The 12,180-nt window shown below is 44.0% G+C and overlaps 1 protein-coding gene across 1 annotated transcript in view; it reads left to right on the top strand.

Annotated features, from left to right (window-relative positions):
- Positions 1–2,233: 2,233 nt before the first annotated feature.
- Positions 2,234–12,180, top strand: part of LOC139389642 (apoptosis-inducing factor 3) — a 34,482-nt gene continuing 24,535 nt past the window's right edge. Inside the window, exon 1 of the mRNA XM_071136506.1 lies at positions 2,234–2,369. The gene's annotated coding sequence lies outside the window, so the exon portion shown is untranslated. The remainder of the gene's footprint in view (positions 2,370–12,180) is intronic.

Here is a 12,180-nt window from a genome sequence, read left to right as displayed (position 1 = left end):
TCCACAGTAAGACAAATTGTCTATAAATGAAGAAAGTTCGGCACTGTTGCTACTCTCCTTAGGAGTGGCTGTCCTGCAAAGATGACTGCAAGAGCACAGCGCAGAATGCTCAATGACGTTAAGAAGAATCCTAGAGTATCAGCTAAAGACTTACAGAAATCTCTGGAACATGCTAACATCTCTGACGAGTCTACGATATGTAAAACACAAAATAAGAATGGTGTTCATGGGAGGACATCACGGAAGAAGCCACTGCTGTCCCAAAAAAAAACATTGCTGCACTTCTGAAGTTTGCAAAAGTGCACCTGGATGTTCCACAGCGCTACTGGCAAAATAGCCTGATGACAGATGAAACCAAAGTTGAGTTGTTTGGACAACACAACACTGTGTGTGGAGAAAAAAAGGCACAGCACACCAACATTAACCTCATCCTAACTGTAAAGTATGGTGGAGGCAGCATCATGGTTTGGGGCTGCCTCTTGGCCTGGACAGCTTGCTATCATCAACGGAAAAATGAATTCCCATGTTTATCAAGACATTTTGCAGGAAAATGTTAGGCAATCTGTCCACCAATTGAAGCTCAACAGAAGTTGGGTGATGCAACAGGACAACGACCCAAAACGCAGAAGTAAATCAATAATAGAATGGCTTCAACAGAAGAAAATACGCCTTCTGGAGTACCCCAGTCAGAGTCCTGACCTCAACCCGATTGAGATGCATGACCTCGAGCAGTTCACACCAGACATCCCAAGAATATTGCAGTTTAAACAGTTTTGTAAAGAGGAATGGTCCAAAATTCCTCCTGACCGTTGTGCAGGTCTGATCCGCAACGACAGAAAACATTTGGTTGAGGTCATTGCTGCCAAAGGAGGGTCAACCAGTTATTACATCCAAGTGTTCACATACTTTAACCACGCTGCACTGTAAATGTTTACACGGTGTGTTCAACAAAGACATGAAAACGTATAATTGTTTGTCTTATTAGTTTAAGCAGACTGTGTTTGTCTATTGTTGTCCTAGATGAAGATCAGATCAAATTTTATGACCAATTTATGCAGAAATCCAGCTATTTCCAAAGGGTTCACATACTTTTTCTTGCCACTGTAGGTTAGGGTTACGGTTGGGGGAAGGGTTAGCTAACATGCTAACTAGTTGCTAATACCTATAATGCTAAAGTTTTCAGTGATGAGATTTGAGCACGCAACCAACATATCATGCTAGGGCCTCCCGAATGGCGCAGCGGTTTAAGGCACTGTATCGCAGTGCTGAGGTGTCACTACAGATCCGGGTTCGATCCCGGGCTGTGTTGCAGCCGGACGTGACTGGGAGGCGGTGCACAATTGATCCAGCATCGTCTTGGTTAGGGTAGGGTTTGGCCGGTTGGGATGTCCTTGTCCCATCATGCTGACACGGTTGCTAGTTGTACAATGTTTCCTCCGACACATTGGTGCGGCTGTCTTCCAGGTTAAGCGAGCAGTGTGTCAAGAATCAGTGCGGCTTGGCACGGTCATGTTTCGGAGGACGCATGGCTCTCAACCTTTGCCTCTCCCGAGTCCGTATGGGAGTTGCAGTGATGGGACAAGACTATAATTCCAATTTAGATATCACGACAAAGGGGTGAAAAGTTTTTAAAAAATAACAAAATTAAACATCATGCTCATTTCACTGTCCTGGATTTACATTTACTATGTTATGTTTAGTTTATGAGACTAGTCTGACCAAGCAGGCAGAGCAAGCAGGCAGTGCAGGGGGGAGCCCAGGCAGACCAGCCAGTGCAGGGGGGAGCCCAGCCAGTCTTTAAACAGGCTTAACTGGCAGTCAGGTCTTTAGCATCTGAAGGCGATGCTGAAAGGATCTAAGCAGGAGGGGGAGTGTGTGTGTGTGTGTGTGTGTGTCTGCGTGTGTGGGAGAGAGTGAAAGAGGAAGGGGGGGAAGAGAGCCGAGCACTGTGAGAATTTGTGCCATGTTAGCATCCACCCAGCAACTCCGTCAATACTGCATACGGCTTGGAAACTGGCAGAGGTCCCTGGTGCTGCATTCGCAGGCTCCGTCAGTGAGAGAGAGCAGCTTCCACGACCCCCCCCCCCTCCCAATCACTGTGCTGCTCGAGAGGTTTCTCTCAGTGATAGCACATCCACTAGAGCACCGGCCGTTACTGCTGCAGAGGAGGAAGTGGGGACAGGAGGAGAGCTGAACGGGAGATACGGAGTGGGAATACTCTAGAAGAGCAAGCTAATCCCGGAGGAGGGACATGATTCTCGGAGGACTGGTTTGATAGTATGCTACCGTGCTCCACAGGGAAGGCTGAACATTGGGACGTTTGACAGACAGGCACTCGACAGTGTACCTGCTCCACACTGGATTGTTGGGTAAAATTATTTTCCTCTTTTACAGTCAGCAAGGGCTGATTTTAGGATTGTGCTTGATACTGCTGATATATCTTAGTGTGGTGCTTAGTATATCAAATGGACTATACTACATTCTGTGTTCAGCATGTGGTTCAGCACTTTGTCCATTCAGCATTATAGAGCCAAGGAAGTACCTTGTTTCTGGGCCAGTTCCACATATTTCTGCAGTCCTGCTTAAAGAAGTGGAGAAATGTGGTGCAGTGATATATCAAATACTCTGACACACAGTACACCAATAAACACAAGGCACTTCACAAATATGTACACTTATACAGTGGCAAGTGTGTGTTTATGTTCGGGAAATGACAGGAATATTGCCTCAATTAGGAAGTCTTTCATTGAGGGATATTCTGCCCTCAACACAATGAAAGGTCCACTGAGGGAGATAATAATTGTTTTGTTTCATTTTGATATTGTGTGTGTGTGTGTGTGTGTGCGCTCACGTGAGTGTGTGCAATTCATGTGTACCTAGGTGCTGAATGTGTGAAATGTCTGAGAAATTGGTTGTTTCAATCGTTGTTTCTGACCATGGAAACTGGTCCCCTGCAGGAGTGGACACCCCTCTGTAAAATTCTATTCTGGTTTTCCATGACATCACAACTCCTTTGGCCTAATTTGGAGGCAAATGCTGAAAGTAGCACAAATGCCCTGACACTCCATCTCTATAGTGCCGCTGCCAGCTACTCCGCGTTATATATTTCTTTAATTCTTAATTATTTTTTGTTTATCTGCCAACTTCAAAATCAGACTCAATGTTTATGTGCGTGTTTTTTTTCCCCAGATAGGGGTCTTTTTTTAATTTAAGTAAATTCAGTTCAGTTTCAAGTTTGGTGTGAAGTTACATGGTTAACACAACTAATTGTAAGCAGATAGAACTTCTCTGGTACCACGTGGTATTCCTGCCTTATCTCACCAAGTGTACTAATGGTTACCCTCTGATTTCCACAACAAGTTCAACAACCTGACCTCTGCAGCCTGATCATGGAAAAAACGCATTTCAGAGATCATATGTTACATTCCAGACTTAACAACTTTCAGCATCTATTGAATGGCAACTTAACTGTCTTTTAGGCGTAGTATCTACATGGAACCTTGTTCATCTTGGACATATGCATGATTACATGATTTAACTGTGATGGAGTAAACGTAACTGTACAATTATGAACCTTCTGTTTCCATGGGACTGCCATACACGTAAAAAGAAACGTTCGATTTTGATCTTACCTTAAAGAACTATAGTTTTTGGACAACAAACTTAAACAAGCATGCCAGCATATGCAAGACAAAGGGTGAATGCACTTAGTCACAAATGTAGGATTGTTTCCCATGCTTCTAGAGCCTCTCATTGGGGAATCTGATTAGCTCCAATGCAATGTTTTATAATACATCCAGTGTAGAACTGGTAGCCTCTGGAAATAAACAAAGTCACTCAAGCTTCTTTCCATCCTTTAACCTAGAGTCGATGTCCACGCCCCCACATAAATCTAATTAGCATAATACACAAATCCCATTAAAAAATGGGTCAATTTAAACTAGAGATAGTCACATTAAGTACAAATCACATGGGAATGGCGTAGCGCTGCAGAATACTATAGTAGCCTTGCTGGTTAAGTGTGCCTTGAATTCTAAATGAACCACAGACAGTGTCCCCAGCAAAGCACCCCCACACCATCACACCACCTTTTCCATGCTTCACGGTGGGAAGCACACATGCGGAGATCAAACGTTGTTGTTGTGGATAATTGTTTCAGAAATATAATACTCTCAGAAGAACTTTGTGAATTCAATGTAGACTTTAATACAAGTTATTAAGAGCCGTGCTGGTCCGCGGAACAGCCGCCCCTTCTTAGCACTGGCTCTGCTTTTATACATACATAGTATTTGTGTACATCACATATGTAAATAAAGTTACTCCCCCTTAGTTCGTCTGCCACCATTAAAATCCTATTCTGAGTTCTTTGCTTGTTTACGCCCACTAACGCTCATATCTGCTTTTGGTTAGGTTATAACGATGACAGAACTCTTTCCATGTTCTAAAAATAATGTATGTATTGCATGCTTATGTTTTACGTGTTTTAGGTCATTAGTTATCTTGCCTACATCTTTCTTCCTGTATCCTGCTGACCATAGCACGTTCAGCTGTCATAAATGCACGTATGGTCTTGGTTAATGTATTCTTTCTTAAATAGAGTATGGTCTGGGTGTCATATGGCCTGGGTATCATCTTCTCTTAATGTGCATGTCCTTGCTACTACAGCCTAGCAGCCAAACCTATCTACATGTAATGCTGAGCTTTCCTTAATGGTTCGCTCCAACACTGTTGGAACCAAAAATCTCAAATTTGGACTCATCAGACCAAAGGACAGATTTCCACCGGTCTAACATCCATTGCTTGTATTTCTTGGCCCAAGCAAGTCTCTTCCTATTGGTGTCCTTTAGTAGTGGTTTCTTTGTAGCAATTCAACCATGAAGGCCTGATTCACGCAGTCTCATCTGAACAGTTGATGTTGAGACGTGTCTGTTACTTGAACTCTGTGAAGCTTTTATTTGGGCTGCAATTTCTGAGGCTGGTAACTCTAATGAACTTATCCTCTGCAGCAGAGGTAAGTCTGGGTCTTTCTTTCCTATGGCGGTTGTCATGAGAGCCAGTTTCGTCATAGTGCTTGATGGTTTTTGAGGCTGAACTTGAAGAAACTTTCAAAGTTCTTGAAATTTTCCGGATTGACTGACCATGTCTTAAAGTATTGATGGTGTCACGTTCTGACCTTAGTTCCTTTTTTATGTCTTTGTGTTAGGTTGGTCAGGGTGTGAGTTGGGGTGGGTAGTCTATGTTCCTTTTTCTATGTGTTTGGCCTAGTATGGTTCTCAATCAGAGGCAGGTGTCGTTCGTTGTCTCTGATTGAGAATCATACTTAGGTAGCCTGTTTTCCCCATTTTGGTTGTTGGTGTTTGTTTTCTGTTTAGTGTATGTCAACTTACAGAACTGTTTTGTTTCTTCCATTTCATTTTGTTATTTTGTTTTGTGCGTTCAGTCAATACATTATGACGGACACTTACCACGCTGCATATTGGTCCGATATTTCATACTCGTCATCAGACGACGAAGAGATCCGTTACAGATGGACTATCGTTTCTCTTTGCTTATTTGAGCTGTTCTTGACATAATATGGACTTGGTCTTTTACCAAATAGGGCTATCTTCTGTTTCCCACCCCTACCTTGTCACAACACAAGTGATTGGCTCAGACGCATTAAGAAGGAAAGAAATTCCACAAATTAACTTTTAACAAGGCACACCTGTCAGCCCTGGATGAAAGCGAGAGGCCTAATCTTTAACCAAGGCCTGATTTACCTTTTGGAACAGGTGTTAGATGAATGAAATATTAATATAGTAACCAATTGATATGTTAAATAACCAGTCACCCGCGCTTGGGGGGATCCTGTTCCTTCATCTACAGCATCGAGAAACCACATCCTTACAGAAGGAAAACATACAGTCGCTGTCTGATGAAAACCATCTCCAAAACCTCATTATTCAGGAAATGGAAAAAATGTACATTTTCCTATTAACAAACATACAATTAGGAAACTTCTGAAGATATTTTGAATAAATGCTCTTGGTCCGAGAGTCATAAAATCTTCAGAATACATTAAGGGGAGTGACTCCATTCAATAAATGTAATAAAATGTATTTTTTTATTTCACAATGTTAGACAGCGAGGTTAGACACTCTTGCATAGCATTACTGGTGAAGATCTGACCGCATTGAACTGAGGACTTTTAAAGGCCCAAAGCAGCAGTTTTTTTAAATCTACATTTGCATTTGACATTTTAGTAATTTATCAGTTTTCGGAAGATGGGCAGGGACCATTGGGATGCCAGGACAGAGAAAACCTTTGACTAGCCTGAGCAGGAGCGTGCTGTAGAGGTGGGACAGCCAAGAGACCAGGCGTGGCAGAACGGAGTGCTCAGAGTTGGGATGTAGGGTTTGAGCATAGCCTGAAGATGGGGAGGGGCAGTTCCCCTTGCTGCTCTCTAGGCAAGCACCATGGTCTTGTAGTGGATGTGTGCTTTGACTGGAAGCCAGTGGAGTGTACGTAGGAGCGGGGTGACGTGGGAGATCTTGGGAAGGTTGAACAGCAGACGGGCTGCGGAGTTTTGGATAAGTTGCAGGGGTTTAATGGCACAAGCAGGGAGCCCAGCCAACAGAGAGTTGCAGTAGGCCAGAAGGAATATGAGGAGTGCCTGGGTTAGGATTTACGCTGCTTCCTGTGTGAGGAAAGGTCATACTCTATAGATGTTGTAGAGCTTGAACCTGCAAGAGCGAGTCACTTTTTTGATGTTTGCAGAGAACTGTCCAGGGTCTTTCCTAGGTTCTTTGCACTCTTTGAGGGGGGGGGGGAATTGAATTAGTCAACCGTGGTGAGAGGAAGAGCAGCTCCATCTTGTCAAGATGAGCTTGAGGTGGTGGGCCGACATCCAAGCAGAGATGTGTGTCGCCACCTGGGTGTCAGAGGGGAATGATAATATAGTTGAGTGTCATCTACATAGCAATGATAAGAGAGACCATGAGAGGATGTGACTTGGTGTATAGAGGAAAGGAGCTAGAACCGAGCCCTGGGGGATACCAGCAATGAGAACACGTATTGCAGACACAGATCCTCTCCATGCCACCTGGTAGGATCAAACTGCCAAGTAGGATGCAATCCAGCAGTGTGCAGAGCTTGAGATGCCCAGCCCTGAGAGGGTGGAGAGGAGGATCTAATGGTTCACGTTGGCTAATGCAGCAGATAGATCTTGGAGGCTGAGAATAGATGAGAGAGTCGGCTTTGCAGAGCGGAGAGCCTCTGTGACACACAGAGGTCTCAGACTGTCTCAGTTGAGTGACCCGTCTTGAAGCCTGACTGGTTGGGCTCAAGAAGATCGTTCTCAGAGTGATAACGAGAGAGACAGCATGCTCACGTGTTTTGTAAAGAAAAGAAAGAAGGGATAGCGATCTGTTGTTATTTTTGACATCAGAGGGTTTGAGTTTTGGTTTCTTGAGGAAGGGAGTGATTTTGGCCATCTTGAAGTCATAGGGGATGCAGCCAGTGGTCAGTTGCTGATGGAATAAGGTCTCCAGAGAGAGTCTGAAGAGGGGATGGGGTCGAGTGGGCAGGTTGTCGGGCGGCTGGAAATCACTAGTCGCAGGTTTTCATCTGGAGAGCGAGGGGATGTGACTCCTGTGATGAGACGCATGTGGCAGGGACTCCAGACTATTCCGGAGATAAAGGGAAAGCCAGACACGATATGGAGTGTTTACGGATTTATTCGATCTCTCCCTATCCCAGTCTGTTGTCCCCACTTGCTTCAAGATGTCCATCATTGTTCATGTACCCAAGAAAGCGAAGGTGACTAAACTAAATGTCTACCGCCTCATAGCGCTGACTTCTGTCATCATAAAGTGCTTTGAAAGGCTAGTTAAGACCCACTACAGTTTGCATATTGCCCCAACAGATCCACGGATGCCTCATTGCCATTGCACTGCACACTGCCCTATTCCACCTGGACAAGAGGAATACCTATGTGAGAATGCTATTCATCGACTACAGCTCAGCCTTCAATAACAACATTGCCCTTCAAGCTCATCACTAAGCTCAGGGCCCTCGGTCTGTACTCCTCCCTGTGCAACTGGATCCAAGACTTCCTGACGGCCGACCCCAGGTGGTGAAGGTAGGCAACAACACTTCCGCCATGCTGATCCTCAACATGGGGGTCCCACAGGGGTGTGTGTTCAGCCCCCTCTTGTACTCCCTGTTAACCCATGACTGCGTGGCTATGCACATCTCCAACTCAACCATCAAGTTTGCTGACAACACATCAGTGGTAGTCCTGGCTACCAACAACCACGAGACAGCCTACAGGGAGGTGAGAGCCCTGGTGGAGTGATGCCAGGAAAATAACCTCTATCTCAACGTCAACAAAATGAAGAAGATGATCGTGGACTACAGGAAACAGCAGAGAGAGCACAACCCGACCCACATTGATGGGTCAAAAGCAGTTCCTCAACATCCAAATCACTGAGGACCTGAAATGGTCCCTCCACACCAACACTGTGATGGCGGCTAAAGAAGAAATTCAGCTTTGTCCCTAAGACCCGTAGCTTCTATCTCCAGGGCATCAAACTGTTTAGGCTGGGTTACTGTACAGCACTTTGTGACATCAGCTGATGTAAGAAGGGCTTTATAAATATATTTGATTGATTGATTGAACAGTCATCACTACTAGTTGGCTACCGCCCAGTACTCTACTCTGCACCTTGTACAGTCGTGGCCAAAAGTTTTGAGAATGACACAAATATGAATTTTCACAAAGTCTGCTGCCTCAGTTTGTATGATGGCAATTTGCATATACTCCAGAATGTTATGAAGAGTGATCAGATGAATTGCAATTAATTGCAAAGTCCTTCTTTGCCATGCAAATGAACTGAATTCCAAAAAAACATTTCCACTGCATTTCAGCCCTGCCACAAAAGGACCAGCTGACATCAAGTCAATGATTCTCTCGTTAACACAGGTGTGAGTGTTGACGAGGACAAGGCTGGAGATCACTCTGTCATGCTGATGGAGTTCGAATAACAGACTGGAAGCTTCAAAAGGAGGGTGGTGCTTGGAATCATTGTTCTTCCTCTGTCAACCATGGTTACCTGCAAGGAAACACGTGCCGTCATCTTTGCTTTGCACAAAAAGGGCTTCATAGCCAAGGATATTGCTACCAGTAATATTGCACCTAAATCAACCATTTATTGGATCATCAAGAACTTCAAGGAGAGCTGTTCAATTGTTGTGAAGAAGGCTTCAAGGGCGCCCAAGAAAGTCCAGCAAGCGCCAGGGCTGTCTCCTAAAGTTGATTCAGCTGCAGGATCGGGGCACCACCAGTACAGAGCTTGCTCAGGAATGGCAGCAGGCAGGTGTGAATGCATCTGCATGCACAGTGAGGTGAAGACCTTTGGAGGATGGCCTGGTGTCAAGAAGGGCAGCAAAGAAGTCACTTATCTCCAGGAAAAACATCAGGGACAGACTGATATTCTGCAAAAGGTACAGGGATTGGACTGCTGAGGACTGGGGTAAAGTCATTTTCTCTGATGAATCCCCTTTCCGATTGTTTGGGGCACCCGGAAAAAAACTTGTCCGGAGAAGACAAGGTGAGCGCTATCATCAGTCCTGTGTCATGCCAACAGTAAAGCATCCTGAGACCATTCATGTGTGGGGTTGCTTCTCAGCCAAGGGATTGGGCTCACTCACAATTTTGCCTAAGAACACAGCCATGAATAAAGAATGGTACCAACACATCCTCTGAGAGCAACTTCTCCCAACCATCCAGAAACAGTTTGGTGACGAACAATGCATTTTCCAGCATGATGGAGCACCTTGCCATAAGGCAAAAGTGATAACTAAGTGGCGGAGAACAAAACATCGATATTTTGGGTCCATGGCCAGGAAACTCCCCAGACTTTAGGCGGGTGGACAAACAAAACCCCACAAATTCTGACAAACTCCAAGCATTGATTATGCAAGAATGGGCTGCCATCAGTCAGGATGTGGCCCAGAAGTTAATTGACAGCATGCCAGGGCGGATTGCAGAGGTCTTGAAAAAGAAGGGTCAACACTGCAAATATTTACTCTTTGCATCAACTTCATGTCAATAAAAGCCTTTGAAACTTATGAAATGCTTGTAATTATACTCCAGTACTCCATAGTAACATCTGACAAAAATATCTAAAAACACTGAAGCAGCAATATTTTTGTGGAAAATAATATTTGTCATTATAAACTCAGCAAAAAAAGAAATGTCCCTTTTTCAGGACCTTGTCTTTCGAAGATAATTCATGAAAATCCAAATAACTTCACAGATCTTCATTGTAAAGGCTTTAAACACTGTTTCCCATGCTTGTTTTAATGAACCATAAACAAGTAATGAACATGCACCTGTGGAACGGTTGTTAAGACATTAAGACACTAACCGCTTACAGACGGTAGACAATTAAGATCACAGTTATGAAAACTTAAGACACTAAAGAGGCCTTTCTACTGACTCTGAAAATCACCAAAAGAAAGATGCCCAGGGTACCTGCTCATCTGCGTGAACGTGCCTTAGGCATGCTGCAAGGAGGCAATAAATTGCAATGTCCGTACTGTGAGATGCCTAAGACAGCGCTACAGGGAGACAGGGCGGACAGCTGATCATCCTCGCAGTGGCAGACCACGTGTAACAACACCTGCACAGGATCGGTACATCCGAACATCACACCTGCGGGACAGGTACAGGATGGCAACAACAACTGTCCGTGTTACACCAGGAACGCACATCAGTGCTCAGACTGTCCGCAATAGGCTGAGAGAGGCTGGATTGAGGGATTGGAGGCCTGTTCTAAGGCAGGTCCTCACCAGACATCACCGGCAACAACGTTGCATATGGCCACAAACCCACCGTTGCTGGACCAGACAGGACTGGCCAAAAGTGCTCTTCACTGATGAGTTGCGGTTTTGTTTCACCAGGGGTGATGGTCAGATTTGCATTTATTGTTGAAGGAATGAGCGTTACACCAAGGCCTGTACTCTGGAGCGGGATCGATTTGGCGGTGGACTGACTGACTGTTACTTGTGATTTTGACCCCCTTTTTTTGTTCAGGGATCCATTATTCCATATCTGTTAGTCACATGTCTGTGGAACTTGTTCAGTTTGTATGTTGTTGAATCTTTTTATGTTCATACAAATATTTACACATGTTAAGTTTGCTGAAGATAAACGCAGTTGACAGTGAGGACGTTTCTTTTTTTGCTGAGTTTATGTATTCTGTATTCCCACCCCTTGAATTTTTCCACATTTTGTTGTTACAGCCTGACTTTAGATGGACTTGAGTTTTGGAACAGGCCTGCACAAAGTGGAATTACAGTTTTTTGAATTTCTTAAAAATGTATAAAAAATGAAAAGCTGAAATGTCTTGAATCAGTAAGTATTCAACCCCTTTGTTATGGCAAGCCTAAATAAGTTCAGTTGTAAGAATGTGGTTAACAAGTCACATAGGTTGCGTCGACAATAATAGTGTTTAACGTGATTTTTGAATGACTACCTCTTCTCTGTACCCCACACATACAATTATTTGTTAGGTCCCTCAGTCAAGCAGTGAATTTCAAACACAGATTCAACCACAAAGACCAGGGAGGTTTTCCAATGCCTCGCGAAGAAGGGCACCTATTGGGGTAGATAGGTATTAACAGACATTGAATATCCCTTTGAGTATGGTGACATTATTAATTACAGTTTGGATGGTGCATCAATACACTGTCACTACAAATATACAGGATTCCTTAACTCAGTTGCCAGAGAGGAAGGAAACCGCCCAGGGATGTCACCATGAAAAGAAGGAAGCCTGTACAGAATAAAAAATCCTGTTTGTAACAAGTTACTAAAGTAATACTGCAAAAACAGTGGTAAAGCTGTTAACCTTTTGTCCTGAATACAAATGTTTGGGGCAAATCCAATACAACACAATGGAGCTAAGCACAGGCAAAATCCTAGAGGAAAACCTGCTTTCCACCAGACACTGGTGTTTCATTTTCAATACATTTGCAAAAATGTTTAAAAACCTGTTTTCACTTTAATTATGGGATATTTTGTATAGATGGGTGAGGGGGAATTTTTTTTGGAATCCATTTTGAATTCAGGCTATAACAACAATGTGGAATAAGTCTGTATTCTCTGTATTCTCGACATAGCTCATCCCACTGAAC

This window comes from Oncorhynchus clarkii, chromosome 30 (genome assembly GCF_045791955.1).
Source record: "Oncorhynchus clarkii lewisi isolate Uvic-CL-2024 chromosome 30, UVic_Ocla_1.0, whole genome shotgun sequence".
NCBI lineage: Eukaryota > Metazoa > Chordata > Actinopteri > Salmoniformes > Salmonidae > Oncorhynchus > Oncorhynchus clarkii.
The sequence above is the reverse complement of the archived record's forward strand: the minus strand, read 5'-3'. Positions and strand labels throughout refer to the sequence as shown.